Here is a 19,404-nt window from a genome sequence, read left to right as displayed (position 1 = left end):
GTGTGTCTGTCTGTCCCTGTGTGTGTGTGTCTGTCTGTCCCTGTGTGTGTGTGTCTGTCTGTCCCTGTGTGTGTGTGTCTGTCTGTCCCTGTGTGTGTCTGTCTGTCCCTGTGTGTGTGTGTCTCTGTCCCTGTGTGTGTGTCTGTCCCCGTGCGTGTGTGTGTCTCTCCCCGTGCGTGTGTGTGTCTCTCCCCGTGCGTGTGTGTGCGTCTGTCCCTGTGCGTGTGTGTGCGTCTGTCCCCGTGCGTGTGTGTGCGTCTGTCCCCGTGCGTGTGTGTGTGTCTCTGTCCCCGTGTGTGTGTCTCTGTCCCCGTGTGTGTGTGTTGGTCTCTGTCCCCGTGTGTGTGTGTTGGTCTCTGTCCCCGTGCGTGTGTGTTGGTCTCTGTCCCCGTGCGTGTGTGTTGGTCTCTGTCCCCGTGCGTGTGTGTCTGTCCCCGTGCGTGTGTGTGTGTGTCTGTCCCCGTGCGTGTGTGTGTGTCTGTCCCCGTGCGTGTGTCTGTCCCCGTGCGTGTGTGTGGGTGTCTCTGTCCCTGTGTGTGTCTCTGTCCCCGTGCGTGTGTGTGTGTGTCTGTCCCCGTGCGTGTGTGTGTGTCTGTCCCCGTGCGTGTGTGTGTGTCTGTCCCCGTGCGTGTGTGTGTGTCTGTCCCCGTGCGTGTGTGTGTGTCTGTCCCCGTGCGTGTGTGTTTGTGTCTGTCCCCGTGCGTGTGTGTTTGTGTCTGTCCCTGTGCGTGTGTGTGTGTCTGTCCCCGTGTGTGTGTGTCACCATCACCATGCCCACAGTGTTCCCTTTGTCTTGACGCAACTGCATCAGGACATTCTGTGCGGGGCAAGATGAAGATGGAAGAGGAGGCAGCACCGCCAGCATGGAGTCTGTGGTAGAGGCACAGGGAGGTACACTAAGGATGCAGGTAACACTACTACATGATCTACACTAGTGTTATCTGTGGTTTTACATAGGACTGCAGGTAACACTACTACATTTTCTGTACTCAGATAGCCATGACTGTGTTATCTATGCTATTACATAGGACTGCACGTGATATCTACTGTATTATCTGTACTCAGAGAGTTATCCCTGTGTAAGGGGGCCCACTGAGACTTTATCGCCCAAGGGCCCACATGATCCTGGAGCCGGCCCTGGGTAAAACGGTCTCTATCCGCTGTTGCATCTTGACAACATATTTTACACTTTTATGCGGAGTAGGTTGCTGTTCCCATGCCTCTTTGGCCACGTCCAACAGACCACGAGGATGTCTGCCATAAAGCAATACGAAGGGCAAGAACCCAGTAGAGGCCTGGGGCACCCCTCGCACTGCGAACATGAGATAGGGCAGCAGAAGGTCTCAATCCTTCCCATCTTTAGACACCACCCTTTTTAACATAGTTTTTAGAGTTTTGTTAAACCTTTCTACCAGACCGTCCGTTTGGGGATCATACACAGACATTCATAACTGTCTGATATGCAGCAACTTACAGAGTTCCCTTATGACTTTGGACATAAAAGGAGTCCCCTGGTCAGTCAGAACCTCTTTAGGTAGCCCCAGTCGGGAGAACATCTCCATTAGCGCCTTAGCTATTACCTTCGCCAATGTATGTCGCAGTGGAACCGCCTCCGGGTACCGAGTGGCATAGTCCAGGACGACCAAGAAGTGTTGGTGTCCTCTAGCAGACTTCGGTACTGGGCCTACGAGGTCCATAGCGATTCGCTCAAACGCCACCTCAATGATTGGGAGAGGTACCAAGGGACTGCGAAAAAGGTGTTCGGGGCTAGTTGCCTGGCAGGTCGGGCAGGATTTACAGAATTCTTCCACCTCCCTAAACACACTGGGCCAGTAAAACTGTTGTAGTATCCGGTCCTTTGTCTTCTGCATTCCCAGATGACCCCCGAGAACATGTTGGTGGGCTCACTCTAACACGAAGTTTGCGTTAAGCCTGGGGCACCACCAGCTGTTCAATGGATTAACCTCACAGCTGGTTTACTCGGTACAACATCTCCTGATGAACCACAAAACGGGGGAACACTGACTCTGCCCCTGGTTGTTGTGGTTCACCATCTACTATTGATACATTTTCCCAGGCTCAGGATAGGGTTGGGTCCCGGTGTTGGGCGGTACCAAAATTATACCCGGAGACATTGAGGTCTGCCAACTCCGGACCCGGCGGCAAGTCCTCCACGTCTCCCACCATCACACTTAGCGGGGGTTTCTCCCTCTCTTCCACCAAAGTGGCAGTCACCCCTACCGCTGGCCCTTCTGACTGGTTCCCATGGTTCTGAGCCAGGCCACTCTGCTAGGGTCACATCTTTCTCCTGGGTATCAGTACCTTTCGTATCCGGCCATAGTGCCGGGAAACCGGGGAAGTCTCTCCCAATTATTAGTTCATAGTGCAACTTTGTGGCAACGGCCACCTCATGAGTCCACGTGTTAGCCACTGCGGAAAGTCACACCAGGCGATGGGCTAGTCCTTTAAGTCTCCATGGATGCACAATACGCCTACTTTCTGGCCAGTATACTCGGCGGGCCGCACCAGGGCAGCTCTAACTGCCGCTGACACTTAAAATTACCGGCTCTTACCTCACCGAGGTCAGGAATCTCGGTGACACATACCCTCCGTCAATAACGGATCCTTGCACCTTCCTACAGGGTTCAAAAAGTGGGCCGTTTTTTTTTGTTTTTGTTTTTAAGGACAATTAATGACAGATAGAAACAATATTCCCAGAGTAAAAAAAAAACTATGATAAATAAGAATAATCCAAATACAAATCCATTTTATGATTATAAATATTGTTATAAAACCATATGGAAGTAATAGACACATTTACAGTAAAAAATAAAAGATATTCTAGGAAGATACAGTAAGTGATAAAAATTACAGATTTTTCGAATTGCTTTTCATTTTGTAACTGAACGTATCCATCTCTCGTAAACTTATTATAATACTTACGTTTCTTCATGATGACGGCAGCTCTTCTGTACGGATGTGTCCGCTGTAGTAACCGGCTCTTGGAGCTTTCAGATCTGTTTAGGTTTGTTCTGGGAGCAAAAAAAAAAACAGGAGGCGTTTCGAAAAAAGTGGAGACGTTGCATCTGCCCGTAACTTCTTACCTTTAATGATCCCCTCCTGATTTTGGCTTCCAACCCCATCTCAAGAAACCTGAACGTCTGGCTCATCAGATGAGAATTAGGGTGTGGTGACATTTAGCTTTTCCAAAGCATGAGAAGCTCCTGGTTTTCAACCTGTAAAACGCCACGTGCAGGGAAGTAAGTGTTAATTTGCTGGTTCTGGCCTAATTAATTCAGCCTATGCTTCCAGTATGTGTTGTGTGTGCCAAGGACAAACGTCAACCATCTCCAAGGTCTTCCCAATCTCTGGGACCTGTTTTATGCTAAATGTAATTTGCACTTTAATGCCTAAATCTACAAGTGGGGGCTATCCTGGAGGACACTGCATTCTCACACCATACAACAAGCTGCTGTAAAGGGCGAGGAAGTATACACCACAATCTAATCGGACACAAAATATGGGGATTTGTTGCAGAATTGCTGTGGATTTTACCCCTTGCAGCTCTCTATAGGATGTGTAGGTAACTCCTGTGTATTATGGTTGCCAGGACCCTATAAATGATAAAGGAAGATTTGCCGGACATACAGGTTCAGTAGATGTCAGCCGAAGAAGCGCCCCATAAACATGCATGCTCGGTTTGACCAAGAGTGCCTACATTTTCAGTGGGAAAGCGGAATAAGCCAAATACCTCGTTAGGACAAGCCATTTCTATTGATGGTGGGGGCCTGAACTCTAGGTCCTCGGGATCATGACAATGAAAGGAGCCTCGGCATTCCTGCAAGTCACTGACACACTGGCTCGTCCGTATGGCGTTTGTGCCTAATACTGCAGCTTGACTCTCTGTGAGTGAAACCGCCAAGAGCATGTGCCTTCTGGAAGATTGCAACTGCTAAGCTATGGGCCCTCACTTAGGCCCTTTTTTACACAAATGAGTTTTCTGCGCGGGTGCAATGCGTGACATGAACGCCTAGCACCCACACTGAATCCTGACCCATTCATTTAATTGGATCTGTGTACATTAGCATTTTTTCTTCACGCATCAGTTCTGCTTTGCGTGAAAAACACATCCTGTTCTATATTCTGCATTTTTCACGCAGGCCTGGCCCCATAGAAGTTAATGGGCTTCAGTGAAAAACGAATTGTATCCGCAAGCAAGTGCGGATGCGATGTGTTTTTCACTGATAATTGCTAAGACATGTTGTTTGTAAACCTTCAGTTTTTTTATCACGCGCGTGAAGAACGCATCAAAACGCATTGCCCCCGCGTGGAAAAAAAACTGAACAACTGAACGCAATCGCAGACAAAACTGACTGAACCTGCTTGCAAAATGCTGCGAGTTTCACTGAACGCATCCGGAGACAATCCGTCACGCTCGTGAGAAAGAGGCCTTAAGGGTATCTGAGCGCTCGTCGCTGATAATCTGGCAGTCTAATACTGCCTCTCAATGCCCAATGAATGAGCAAACGCCCGTTCATCAGGCAGTCCTGATCTTACAGCATGCTGGCAGCAGATCGATCTGTCTAATAGCCTTCTGCCGCCGGCACACCGCTGTCTGGCACTTGATGCGCCTAAGTTATGTAGAGGCGCATCCCCCGCTGGCCTGTATCTACGCCAGCACCCTCAGTGGAGGAGATTTAGATCATTTTCTAGGCCTAAAACAGGCCTAGAAAAGGAAAATGAGACAGGCGACTGGCCCCCACGCCGTGCCCCCTTTTTTAGCAAGTGCTCTGCAAACAAATGTGGATAGGGAAATGACTTAAAATAACATAAAATACGTAAAAATAAAAAATAATAATCTTGATCTAGGAGAACCAGGTCCATATGGAGTAGGAGGTTGAGGAGGCGGTGGATGTGGCGGTGTAGGTGGAAGTGGCGGTGGAGGAGGTAGCCTACACGGCTTTTTGTTTTAAAAAATGTTTATATATTTATTTATTTATTAGGGTACACCCCAAAACATTGGGAAATATACCCCTCCAGTCGTGCTAAACACACGTTCGGACCAGTGGTCGGCAAAGTGCGGCTCGCGAGCCACAAGCGGCTCTTTAGACACTTCTATGCGGCTCTTTGGTGCGCAATAATTGAATCGCGAATAATCGAATTTTACTACTGTCTGAACTCTGAAACAATCTCTCTCCTATTGATAACATGGCCAGCCTCTGTACTCACTGTCACTATGAATGCACTGCAGCGAGCGGCTTCCGGTACAGCTACATCACTTCCGGGTATAGACTTTTGTCAGGGTATAGAAAAGTGGCAGAACACCGGAAGCCGCTCGCTACAGTGTATTCATAGTGACAGTGAGTACAGAGGCTGGCCATTTTATCAATAGGAGAGAGCTTGTTTCAGAGTTCAGACAGTAGTAAAAAAATTTGCACACAAAGCCAGTTATGTGCGCAGTTTAGGACACATGAGGGGACACATAGGGCCATGAGGGGGACCAGCATAAGATGCTATATGTGTGTCTTATGCTGGCCCTCCTCATGGCCCTATGTGTCATAGCACACATCCCCTGCCTATAACAGTGTCCTCCTTAGATCCCCCATAACAGTGTCCTCCTTAGATCCCCCATAACAGTGTCCTCCACAGATCCCCTATAACAGTGTGTCCTCCACAGATCCCCCATAACAGTGTCCTCCACAGATCCCCCATAACAGTGTCCTCCACAGATCCCCCATAACAGTGTCCTCCACAGATCCCCCATAACAGTGTCCTCCACAGATCCCCCATAACAGTGTCCTCCACAGATCCCCCATAACAGTGTCCTCCACAGATCCCCCATAACAGTGTCATCCACAGATCCCTCATAACAGTGTCCTCCACAGATCCCCCATAACAGTGTCCTCCACAGATCCCCCATAACAGTGACCTCCACAGATCCCCCATAACAGTGTCCTCCACAGATCCCCCATAACAGTGAGTCCTCCACAGATCCCCCATAACAGTGTCCTCCACAGATCCCCCATAACAGTGCCCACCACTGGTTCAGACAATACACCGGCTGCAGGGCAGGCCAGCACCTCCAAAGCGTAAAGGGCAAGCTCAGGCCATGTGCCCAATTTGGGGACCCAGAAGTTGCAGGTTCGTGTAGGTGTGTGCAAACTTACTGGCCCACCATGTCGCACGTCCCCGTGATGTTCACCATCCAATTTGACATCTGCTCTATTAACTTTCGATGTTCTTTTATGCGCCTACCATGGTGATTACCGGGGGCGGGGAATCAGGATTCCAAGCGGGAGAGGGAGCGAGAGAAAAGAGACCAAATTTAACCGCCTCCGGACCGCCTAACGCAGGATCGCGTTCCGGAGGCGGCAGCGCTGCGCACAGTCACGCATATACATGCGCATCGCGGGCCGGCAAAAGTTTGACGGGGGTCACGTCACCAGCCTGCCAGCCAATGATCGTTGCTGGCAGGCTGGCGATTTTTAAAATATCAAATCAGAAGCCAGTTAACACATCATATTAGTAAATAAAGAAATAGCAATCCAATCCATCCCACATATTAGGATAACAATTGTGGGTAACAAATTCCATTTATAAGGAGTGAGAATCCACTCACTCGGTTGGCCACTGAGGAAGGGGCGTAAGACCCTGAAACGCGTCTGGCAATACAGAGTGAGCGTGGATTCATAGAAAGAACAAGGAAGCCTGATATCAAAAGGATATGAATGCACGAGATCTCCTTTCGGCATAGAACCGGAGTACAAGTCGCACAGCAGTGACGTCAGTTCAGCGTCCAGCCGGTACCCTAGACAACCAGGTCACGTGGGACGCCACGCTCGGCCGGGTACACCACGTGGGACGCTACGAGTGTACGGCCGCCTGGGAAGCCAGCGCTGCGGACAGGCAGCCAAGAAGGGGAAGACCAGGCTCGCACTGGGACGTCACAAGCTGCAAGAGACTGTAAGTAACCGGATTGTCAGTCTCATTGTGAAGTCAGCATTAACAACTTACCTTTGAACGCTCACACCACCGGACATTGGTACTAGGTATATTGATACCATTACTGCTCCATCAGGATTTGGCCATAGTGCCATTGCTATATTACCATCACTGTTCCATCAGAATTGCTATATGACCATCACTGTTCTATCAGAACTGGCCACAGTGCATTACTATACCAACACCAGGGGCGTAGCTATAGGGGGTGCAGAGGTAGCAGTCGCTACCGGGCCCAGGAGCCTGAGGGGGCCCAAAGACCCTTGTGTCACATAAGAAGACACACAACGCACTGAGGGAAGGGGGGCCCAAGCTGAACTCTTGCACCAGGGCCCATGAGCTGTTAGCTACGCCCCTGACCAACACCCTACAAAATTAGGACTCTGATTGGGACATTTGGCCGCAGTGCCATTACTATATTACTAATGCACAAAATAGGACTCTGATCGGGACATTGTTTGGACTATTATTACAAGCACATTGAATTGGGACATTGCTGCGGCATTGACCTACAACTATAGATCATTGTGTAGGAGTGTTGCACGCGACGTTCCTTATACGTGTGATGTGCGTTTCTATGTATGTTTTATATCAATTTTAAGGGTATGTTTTTAAAGTATTAAAATACTATTATATCATCCATCTAGTGTTTCCCTTCTGAGTGTGCCCCCTCACATTATATTTACATTTAGTCATAGACTATTGATTGCCTACTCTTGACAGGTGCATATAATGTGTTTGTATTTATTGAAAATTTAACTTTTATTTGTTGCTTTTTCAAAAATAAATAGTGAATATTTTGTTGATATCTAACCTACTAAATCAAAACTATCTCCAGTGCTCCAGTGTGTGCAATTTTATTTATTTTTTTGATTTGTTAACTTTTCACACTATTATTACAGTAGCACTGTATTAATTGCAGATATTCTCTTATGACTGGCAATTGATAGCTATTTCTAATGGCTGTATGAGTGCTGCATTAGTCACCTTATTACTGTTCAGCTGCCTGCTTGCTGCTACTTGCCAGGCTTCTTTGGCTATGGCTATATAGTAGCAACACTCAATTGCCAATAGCTATATGGTTACATATATTGGTGTATATGCTGCTACTTTGTAGCTTCTGCAATTATTTTGTCTGCTTCCTGTTAGTGATTCATCGGCTATAACTGGTTCTGTGATGCTGTTGCCGTTCCTTCTGGCTATTACTGGCAGCAATCATCCGCTGTGTTTGCTGCCTGATTCGGTCAGCGCTGCTCTTTCTGTGAGCTGCTATTGTTTATTATTGCGGCGCCCTAGATGCCTTAGCTGCCTGTAAACTAGCCTGGTGAATTTGCACACTGGAATCTACTGAAGTCTAAAAACCCTAAATGCTGCCCCCCGACATGTTTCACCATATACATGGCGTCTTCAGGGGATCGGGCAGTCTGTACGGAGTTCGGACGTGGCTGGGTTATTTGTAGCCTCCTATTTGATGACGCGTTAGTATACTGACCAATCGCGGAGATCGTAGTATAATAGATCCTTGTTACCTTCGCACTGAGTGGCTGGTTGGTCCGGCTAGTCCTGACGCATATCTTCTCGCGATACTTCTTATGGTCACGCGCATGTCTTAGGACTTAGATCCGTGATCCTACTTTCTGCCTATAACTTAGCTCATTACTATTCTGAAGGGCTTGCGATCTATAGCGATTACATTATGGATATGTATTGCACTGTCATTCTATAAGTAATGTATTGGCTGAATAAGGGGTTCATCACTGATTACATAATGAAATTTGATTACTGCTATTTTTTTATTATTAAGATAGATCACTGTATAAATATTTGTTTAACATGATAATGAATACTGCATATATATATATGATATGATTTGACATGATTATAAGTTCTGCATCTGTCTATCAAACTTATGGATTAGATTAGTCTATACATAGAATACCTTTTGTTTATTATAATTATTTTTTTTTTTGTTGCTTGATTATTAGTTATTTATGTTTATTTCTAATTTATTAGTCCTATACTAGGTCAGATGTTCTAATTTTTAATTATATTCTATATTAACTAAATTCATTTGTGTATATGTATTTATTATTGATAGATGCTTTTTTCATATTTTATGGTTTCAATTTTTAATTAATTTTTATATTTTTTATATTTTTATATTTTTTTATATACAACATATTATCTATTTATCTATTTACTAATATAGAACAGGGAACAGTGTTTGTGTAACTTCTTTTAATATTACTATAGTGTTTATTTGTAATTTATTGTGATATTTTAGTTTTTGAATTATGTGCATTCCTTTATTAATATGTTATTACTTTAACTTTTATTTCTGTAATTAAATTTTTAAATTTTTATTTTTATTTTTTAATAATTATTTATTTATTTTAACTGGAGTGATCATATTTGTAATTTACTTTTTTTAAGTGTAAGTGTCACGGACGGTGTACAGAAAACAAGACAAAGCAACATGCATATATGACTCACTGGATCCAAAGCTAAGGAACCAAAAGGGAGACCCCTGCACAAAACCTGGCACTTTCCCTGGCTGCTCAGCCTATGCAAAAATCCCAGAGGTGGATGGTTGCATATCCACGTACCTCGACTATATAACACCTGAACACCCTACAATAGTGAGGGCACACGACCACCGGCTCCATACACCAGACACGGAGGGAGTCAGGGTCACCTGGGATCCAGCAAACAGAAAATAACAGATTAATGTACAGCACTTAACTTAGTAGCAGACTGGGAAATAGGATCAGCATGCACACACACTCCAGGAAGAAGTATAAGCCGCCCAGTAATGCATTATGGGGAGGAATTTAAAGGGAAGCAATCAGTCCAACTACATGACAGCTGAGAGAGGCTAACGAGATGAGGAACTGAACACTACAACAAAGAAAACTCAAGGAGGAGGTTCTGAAAGGCTTCTGTCAGAGCTTCTAAGCTGTCTGGTTGTGACAGTCGACCCCTCCCTCTACGAGTGGACTCCGGACACTCAGAGCCCACCTTCTCAGGATGGGACCTATGGAAAGCCCTGATGAGACGAGAGGCCTTAATGTCCGTCACTGGGACCCACATCCTCTCCTCAGGACCATAACCCTCCCAATGAACAAGGTACTGAAGAGAACCGCAGACAAGACGAGAATCCACAATCCTAGAGACCTGAAATTCAAGATTCCCATCAACCATAATCGGAGGAGGAGGCAAAGGCGAGGGTACAATGGGTTGAACATAAGGTTTCAATAAGGACTTATGAGGCAAAGACGAGGGTACAATGGGTTGAACATAAGGTTTCAATAAGGACTTATGAAAAACATTATGGATCTTCCAAGTCTGAGGAAGATCAAGACGGTAAGCAACATGATTGATGACAGACAGGATTTTGTAAGGCCCAATAAACCTAGGACCCAACTTCCAGGAGGGAACCTTCAATTTGATATTCTTGGTAGACAACCACACCAGATTACCAACATTCAGGTCTGGACCAAGCACACGTCTCTTATCTGCCACACGCTTATATCTCTCACTCATGCTCTTTAGATTATCCTGAATCTTTTGCCAAATAGATGACAAAGACGAGGAGAATCTGTCCTCATCAGGTAAACCAGAAGACCCCTCTCCCGAGAAAGTCCCAAACTGCGGATGAAACCCATATGCACCAAAAAATGGTGACTTATCAGAGGACTCCTGACGACGGTTATTTAAAGCAAACTCAGCAAGAGACAAAAAAGAACACCAATCCTCTTGATTCTCCGCCACAAAACAGCGCAGATATGTCACCAGATTCTGATTGACGCGCTCTGTCTGGCCATTTGACTGCGGGTGGAAAGCAGAAGAGAATGACAACCGAACCCCCAAGCGAGAACAGAAAGCCTTCCAGAATCTGGAAACAAACTGCGTGCCCCTATGTCTGAAGGAATACCGTGCAGTTTGACAATGTGATCAATAAATGCCTGCGCCAGCGTCTTAGCATTGGGCAAACCAGGAAAAGGGATGAAATGCACCATTTTGCTAAAACGGTCCACCACCACCAGAATCACAGTCTTCCCCGAGGAACGAGGCAGGTCCGTTATGAAGTCCATGGACAGATGTGTCCAAGGACGGGAAGGAATGGGTAAGGCTGCACTGTCCTGGGACTGAGTATGACAGGAAGGAGATATCTCTCCTCTCTCTCTAAGACGCCTGTCAATACGAACGGCCTGAGACATAGCAGAGTCCAAGGAAATAGGCCTCTCCTGAAAGGCAAATGCATCTTTCAATCCCTCTGAAAGACCATGGCAAAATTGACTTCGGAGTGCAGCATCATTCCAACCAGTATCAGCTGCCCATCTCCGAAATTATGAGCAGTATATCTCTGCGGATTGTTTACCCTGGCATAATAGACGTAGTCTAGACTCAGCCAGAGCAATACGATCCGGATCATCATATATCTGACCCAGGGCTAAAAAGAATTCATCCACTGAATGGAGAGGCCGTGCCCCCTCCGGCAGCGAAAAGGCCCAAGACTGAGCGTTACCCCTGAGCAGCGATATAATGATCCCCACCCTCCGTTCCTCATCAACAGAGGAATGGGGAAGAAGGCGAAAATGGAGTTTGCAAGCCTCTCTAAAACGCACAAAATTCTCACTACCCCCGGAGAACGTATCCGGGAGCGAGATCTTAGGCTCAGAACAAACTCCATGAACGCAAGCTGAACCGGTCACTTGAAGCTGAGAAAAAGTCTTACGGAGATCAGCTACCTCCAATGAAAGACCCTGGAAGCGTTCAGCCAAAAGTGAAACCGGATCCATCCGTTCACCTTTTCTGCGTTGCACAAAGACACGGTGTTTGCGGATCCGCAAAACACATACGGACATCTGAATGGAGCCTTACAGGGGGGTGATCAATGACAGGGCGGTGATCAGGGGTTAATAAGGGGTTAATAAGTTACAGGGGGTTGGAGTGTAGTGTAGTGTGGTGCTTGGTGCTACTTATTACTGAGCTGCCTGTGTCCTCTGGTGGTCGATCCAAGCAAAAGGGACCACCAGAGGACCAGGTAGCAGGTATATCAGACGCTGTTAACAAAACAGCGTCTGATATACCTTTCAAGGGTTAAAAAAAATCGCATCTACAGCCTGCCAGCGAATGATCGCCGCTGGCAGGCTGTAGATCCACTGGTTTACAGTCCGATCCTGTGAACGTGCGCTCCTGTGTGCGCTCGTTCACAGGAAATCTCGCCTCTCGCATCGGCGCTTCCAGGAGGAACAATCGGGCCGCCGCCAGGACGCAATCCTGCGTTCGGCGGTCCTGAGGTGGTTAAATCCCTCCGTTTGGACATGGAGGGTGGATTATATATGGGGTGTGCTGATTGTCACCATTCTGGGATGATTACGTTTCCTGACCATCCAAGTGGTGCATTGGATAAAGTTCTTCAGAAAGACTTTAGCAAAGCTCTGGTTGGAGCATTACAAACCGAGTCTGCGCACCCCAGTTCTTGAGGAATCCGAATGAAAAGTCCTTTGTAACATTCCAATGTAGTCCAACTTCTCTATTGGATTACATTGTAATGAAGGGGTTTTTGTTTTGCTTTTTCATAAGTGTAAACAGTTATATCTAATTATTCTAATTATAATGGGTATTCATTGCCTTTAAGAGCAATGTTGATTTATATTCACTGTTTTGTATGGATTTTCATGTAGGCCAAAGTAAGTCCATGAGAAGATTACTGTGCCATTCAAAAGCTAGTGTTATTGTAACAATATATTATACATTTAGACGGTTAGAAGATACACCGCACCTGCAGATTCTGAGGCTTCATTGTATTTCTTATCTGAACATGAATTCCACAGTGTGAAAATTGTCTAGATGTTCCTCAAAGTATACATTCATCTATGAAAGTTTGTCCCTCGGCTCTAAGACAAGGACTCCAGATGTCAGAGGTGTGTAGTATTTAAAATATCAGGCATGTATGAGTTAACCCTTAATGGTATGATGCTTATTGCTTATACAACAGTGCCACCTAGATATGAGCAGTTAATACTACATCAGTAGCAAAAGTGCATTATGGGTAGTATTATGACATCATGCTCCTTATCAATGCACACACCCATCCAACAATGATTGAAAAGTTCCAAACTAGGAGGGTGTGTTCATCTGATAAGTTTTGGGTTAAGAAACCAGATACCAAAAAGGAAAAAAAAGAAACTGAAAGAAAAGAAAAAAACAAAGAAAGAAAGGGAGATCTCTGAAGAAACATTTTGGCTTATAGATTTCTGGAGAAACATTTGGATTATCTGGAAAAACTCTTGAGAGCTGGCTGCCCCAAGACTCTGCACATCACTTGACCCTTGGGTAATGTATATTTTTGTTTTATGTAGTATTGATCTAAATTAATTGGCTTGATACTTAGCCAGATACCCGCTCATTTGCGGACGTGTAACGTTAGTTGCTACATCAGTATTTTCTCTGATTTCAGTTATGATGCATATAACTGAATAAATGGGGATAATATTGGAGAAACTCTCTGTTGGGAATCTTTATATTCCCTAGTTTGATATCAAGCCAATAATTTATAAGTTTTGTTGCAATACTACCATTATCTGAGATTGGTCATAATTTTAGGGCAGAGCAAGGGCTGTCATTTTCTTGATTGAGTTTTCTGCATAATCCATTGATTGTATAGCTCTCACAATTTTAAAGCCGTATTTCATGATATTCTTGTGTTGGCTGAGTAGTGTTTTGTTGGCACCATATAGTGGTGAATTCTGAGTACTGCATATCATTGTATATTATTGAAATTTATGTTGATTAATTTTTGATTGTAAATAAACCATTTATATTTTTGCACTTGTACCCTGTTTTACTGATTGCACAAAATAATTAAGTTCTTGATTGAACTCTTTTTGAGATGTTTGCGTCCATCTCACGGGTCAATATCGTTTGCATAATTTTTCTTTTGATCTGTTAATTTTTTTTATTTATTTATATAAAGCATTTGCTTTATATACCCGACAATGCAAACCTGATAACTTTAGCTCCTTTAAACTGGAACTACTGGCACTGGTGTGGGCCATGACCGAAAGGTTTGCAGAATACCTGACTGGTGCAGAAGTGACCGTGATGACAGACAACAACCCGTTGGCACACCTGGAGAATGCCAAGCTCGGTGCACTTGAACAAAGATGGTTGGCCCGCCTCTCTAAGTACCAATACCGCATCAAGTTCCGTACCGGTAGGGAGAACGGTAACGCCAATGCACTCTCTCGAGTTCCAGTAGGACAGTCGACTCAGAGAGCCGATGAGGAGTTAAAGGGTACTAAAACTCCTGACCTTGGTCGCTTACCTCTGTTCCCGGACGTAGCACATTCAAGTGGGGTGGCGTCTGTAATGACGCTGGTGCTGGGGAAAACGTTGATTGGAAGAGAGTCCAGAATAGCTGCCGGGATTTGTGGAAAGTGAAAGAATGGGTTTGGAGCAAGATCTGGCCTCGGCCAGAAGAACGAGCCCGTCTGACCCCAGAGGGTCAGAATTTGTTTAGGCAGTGGGACAAGCTGACAATTACCCAGGGACTCCTGTGCCAGGTCATATACTTACAGTCAGAGCTGCAGTACCGGCAACAGATTGTCATTCCCATGTTGTTGGGACCAGAGGCCGCCAGGGAAGCTCATGAAAAGGGAGCTCATTTTTGGAGCGACAAAACGGTCAAGTGGCTCCAACGGCAGGTATACTGTCCAGATCTATCCAACATGGTGGCTGCTGCATGTCTTAAGTGTCGATCCTGTGGGTTGAGTAAGAGTACTGAACAAGCGGGCTCCTGTGCAGACCATCCGCACCTCAGCGCCCCTAGAACTTCTGATGATCGATTATGTACAGATTGGGTACTCTACCTCGGGACACTCGTACTGTCTAGTCATGACAGATCACTTTACCAAGTATGCGGTGGCTGTGCCCACCAGAGACCAAACCGCTGAGTCGGCTGCCGAATCTGTCTGTAAACACTTTATACAGGTGTTCAGGTGTCCACAGAGGATACATTCTGACCAGGGAGCATGCTTTCAGGGTACTCTAATGAATGAACTGTACCAACTGTATGGGATTGAACGCTCCCGCACCACTCCATATCACCCACAGGGAAACCGGGCGTGCAAATGCTTCAATCGCACCTTGCTTCAGATGCTGTGGACTCTGGAAGACAATCAAAAAGCCCAGTGGCCCGAGTACCTACCTGAGTTGATGTGGGCATATAACAACAGAGTACACAGTACCACAGCATACTCTCCACATATGCTCATGTTTGGACGAGCCAGACGGGAGATTGAAGATCTCCACATGCCCAGCCCGATAGAGCCCCCACCGAGAAGTTCCACCGCATGGGTGCAGGAGCACCGCCGCCGGCTGAGAGCGGTCCACAAGGTTGTGGGGGAGCGGCTGGGACAGGTAATACACCCTAACCTAAGACCAGTGCAGAAAGATGGGTATGTAATGGGTGATCGGGTGATGGTCAAAGCCATCTGGGAAGTTGGATGGATGGTGGGAGGCAGTTCCATACACGGTGAAGAGAAGGGTAGACACCGCTATTCCGGTCTATGAGGTAGAGCCAGTAGGGACAGGGGGACTCTCACGGAACTTACACCGTAATATGTTGAGACATTGCAATTTTGATGAGCCGGTGTGCTTGGAGGGAGTGCCTCTTCACGCTCCGAGTATGGAGGAAAGTCCCTCAGATGAGAAAGAGGAGGAATGGTGGGTTGTCCCTGCCCAGGTGTCCACAGAGGTTCCGGCTGTGACAGGTTTGCCACCAAGGTGCAATGCTTAACAGTCAACAGCTCCTCTCTTGTCAAATATGCCTGATGTCCCCAGTATTTCTGAAACCTTCAATCTGAGAAGGTCAGCGAGGCCCAATGCTGGTGTGCCTCCACAGCGCTATGCCCAGGAAGAGTTTGTATGGGGAAAGTTGCCTAGGACGACAACTTTGAGTGGGGTGGCATGTGAGATTGTGGATAAACTCTGCCTGTATAATGTTTATGTTAAAATTGTATTGGAGCTGTCATTTGGCATTCCGGGCACTAGATGCCACTGTTTTGCAGCACAGTCAGCACACTCTGGGATCTGCATATGCAAAGCAGATGATGACTCATGCAAGCTGCTTCTGAAAACCAGGAAGTGTGAGCTGATCTGACATGGTGGAAGGATTGTGCTGTGAGGGACTGAATCCGATTCCATCCTGGCTTGCGGATGTCCGGCAGTGAATTGACACTCGATGGACGGAGAGTATCTGTTGTCTCCTTTCTGGATCCAATTCTTTGAAAAAAAAAGTTGTTCCAGGAAGACCAGTTCCAGTGTATGGACAGAAAGCCTTATCGTCAAGCAAAGCCGCACGGTTGCTAAGAGCTTGGTGGCCATCCCGGGTAAGCAGCATCCTAGGGCCCAGAACGGACGCAGGTCAGTACACCTGATTACCAATTGTACTTTACTGTTTGGCGCCTAAAGTAACAGAGACTAGCCTAGGCCTTGTATTAGCTAGTTAGATAGGGTTAAAGCTGTGTTAGGCCGTACTGGACTGCAGCGCAGTAATTGACTTGCAGGCTCTGATGCATCTGCCACCGTTTAGGTGTGTCCTCTATAGCGGCACAGCACGACTTGTAGGCTCTGCTGTGTGCGCCAACGGGCTAGGCCTGTCCCTCGGACAGGGACGGTTACTGTGGGCCTGGGGTATTACTTATACTGTTTTTACTTGTGTTATTACTGTTTCCAAAGTAAAGTTTCTGTTCTTGCATATAAAGCAGCTGGTGTCAGTGTCGCTTTCCTTGTCTGTGACTTTGCTGTATCCTGGGGAGCCCACCCCGGTACACAGCTTACACTAGTTTTGATATATTGTGCCTTGGTGGCCTTTTTAAGCCCTGCTACATATGACATCAGTCTGCCCCCTTAGCACTGCTTTGCCCGCCTCTCAGAACAGTAAAGGGTTAGTGACATGTTCCTGGTTTAAAGTGCTATATTCTAGCCACCATCCCCGTAGTAGCTCAGCAAAAGACTTGTCTTTCGTTAGGAAGGACGGAAATTACCAAAAAAAACTCTGCTCCCCTCGGGGCTGTGTCTGCTAGTGTCAGGGAAACTGGCGAGTGATCCGAAATCACCATATTTTCAATGGATACTTCCTGTATCCTAGATAGCAACTCTGGCTTTGCGAGCCAGTAGTCGATTCTTGACTATGAGTTTTGTGCGTGGGAATAGTGGGTATATTGCATGTTGTCGGGGTGTGAGATTCTCCATACATCCAACAAAGACATGTCCTCTAGGAATGAGGTCACTACCCCACTTGCGTTACTATTTGTGACTGTAGGATTGTCTACCTGCCTGCGGTCTTCCTTTGCCACTGCTCATGCATTTAAATCCCCTCCTATAATCTGGTCTTCCATCAGATCCTGTAAAAGTCTGTCTCTCTGAGATGCAAAAAACTATTTTTGAGCTATATTGGGGGCATATACATTATAGAGACTGAGGTCTCTATCTGTGTCTTTCAGTTTTAGTACCAATCCTCTGCCTTCGTCATCTATGGTCTGTCCTTGTATCTTATGCACTAGCTTTTTGTGTATTAAGGTGATCACTCCTGCTTTACCTTGAACTGCTGGGGAACCATACACCTTTCCCACCCAAAGCTTTGACATTCTCTGGAAATCCTCTTTTACAAGGTGCATTTCCTGCAGAAGTGCAATGTCCGCTCTAAGGCGTTTGAGATGGTGCAGCACCATCATGCGCTTCTGCGGGGAGCGCAGGCCCTTGACGTTCCATTATAATGTGTAATATGACACCTCACTCTCGCTATGTCATTCCATGGAAATATAAAAGTGGTTATCAGGAAAAACATAACAGGATAAAAATACCAACAAAAAGAATAAGTGAACATGTTAAACTGAGCGTTAATCTCACTATAGATAAGAGGACGATCGTGGACTCTTTTTTTCTGGTAGCACGCGACATTCTGCTTCCTCCCATTCTGTTATGTTATTCAGTATGCCAGTACCTGTATGGCATGGAGTCCCCTAGGGACATTGCTGCGTTGTATGTCCTGGTAGGTTTTAGTGATGATGGCGCCTTTGTTCCTTTGCAGATGAGGTTACGCAGACCATCCTCCGCTTTGCCTGGTCCAGTGGTGTCCCAGAAGAATTGCGCTTTAGTCCACTTCTTTCAATCTCCTCACCCGCAATCCGGTAGGTTTGGGCCTTCGGCGAAGAAGGCTTCAGCTTCTGAGGTGGATTCAAAGCTCTTATATGATCCATCTTATATGATCCATCTGGAAGCGTACGTTTCTTTGAAAAAAGGACGTGCATATTTCACTGAAAGCTCTCCTTTTTTTTGTGACCGTTGCAGAATAGTCATTAAACAGCATGATTTTATGACCTTGATAGATCAGTGGATCTTTGCGGGCTCGATAAGCGCGTATGATATCCTCTAAGTATTTCATTATGTCCTGTCTCGCTCTCAGGGATTTTTCTAAGGTTACCTGGGTCCTTCTGGGGAGTTCACTTTTGGTCCCACCCAGTCTATGTGCTCGCTCCACTCTTCGTGATGTAGACAGGCCAAGCGCTATCGGTAGATCAGACTCGCATATGCGTCTTAGCTCTGACCCTGTTACCCCCTCCGGCAGCCCCACCAGGCGTAGATTGCTGCTTCCATGAGCAAACTCCAGTAAGGAGAGGAGGAGCTTATTATCACTGCACTGCAGGACAGTCCAGAGGGAGGAGCTTATAACAGCAGGACAGCCCAGAGGGAGGTGCTTATCATGGCAGGACAGCCCAGAGAGAGGAGCTTATCACAGCAGGACAGCCCAGAGGGAGGAGCTAATTATCAAGGCATGATAGCCCAGAGGGAGGAGTTTCTTATCACTGCACTATGGGACAGAAAATCACAGAAATAAGATAATAATGCACTTACTAAAGTAGATGCAAGCATTATATATGGACAAAGTCCTCACTCTGGTATGAGACACTTAGCCAATATATTTTGATCAAAACAGATCTGAGCCCGCCTACCAAGCGCCAAGGTGGTCTCAGGTCAGGCGGGTCCTATGCTAAACCTACCTAGGCCATTGGGCTTCTATGTTCAGGAGCGCAGACGCCGCACATATGGTGTGCTGCTCCTAGTCACCTCCATGTGCATCAAGCAACCAATGTCTCAGATATTATCATATCAGAGTGAGGACTTTGTCCATATATAATGCTTGCATCTACTTTACTAAGTGCATTATTATCTTATTTCTGTTATTTTCTTCAATAATATGGCCAATGACATCTGCAGATTTGTATATCATACCGTGCAGGATTTTTTTTTTTTCTGTGATTTTTTTGTCTATGTAGTATTTGCTTGAGGGAGTGGCACCTTCAAGTGTGAATGCGCACCTATTTTGTCTTGGGA

At 46.1% G+C, this 19,404-nt stretch overlaps 1 pseudogene; it reads right to left on the bottom strand.

The window, feature by feature from the left end:
- The window catches only part of LOC122945946, a 64,205-nt pseudogene extending 61,156 nt beyond the window's left edge, over positions 1-3,049 (bottom strand).
- Between the last annotated feature and the right edge of the window lie 16,355 nt (positions 3,050-19,404).

The sequence above is a fragment of the Bufo gargarizans genome, chromosome 9, assembly GCF_014858855.1.
Source record: "Bufo gargarizans isolate SCDJY-AF-19 chromosome 9, ASM1485885v1, whole genome shotgun sequence".
Lineage (NCBI taxonomy): Eukaryota > Metazoa > Chordata > Amphibia > Anura > Bufonidae > Bufo > Bufo gargarizans.
Note: the sequence above shows the minus strand (reverse complement) of the source record. Positions and strands in the feature narration are given on the sequence as shown.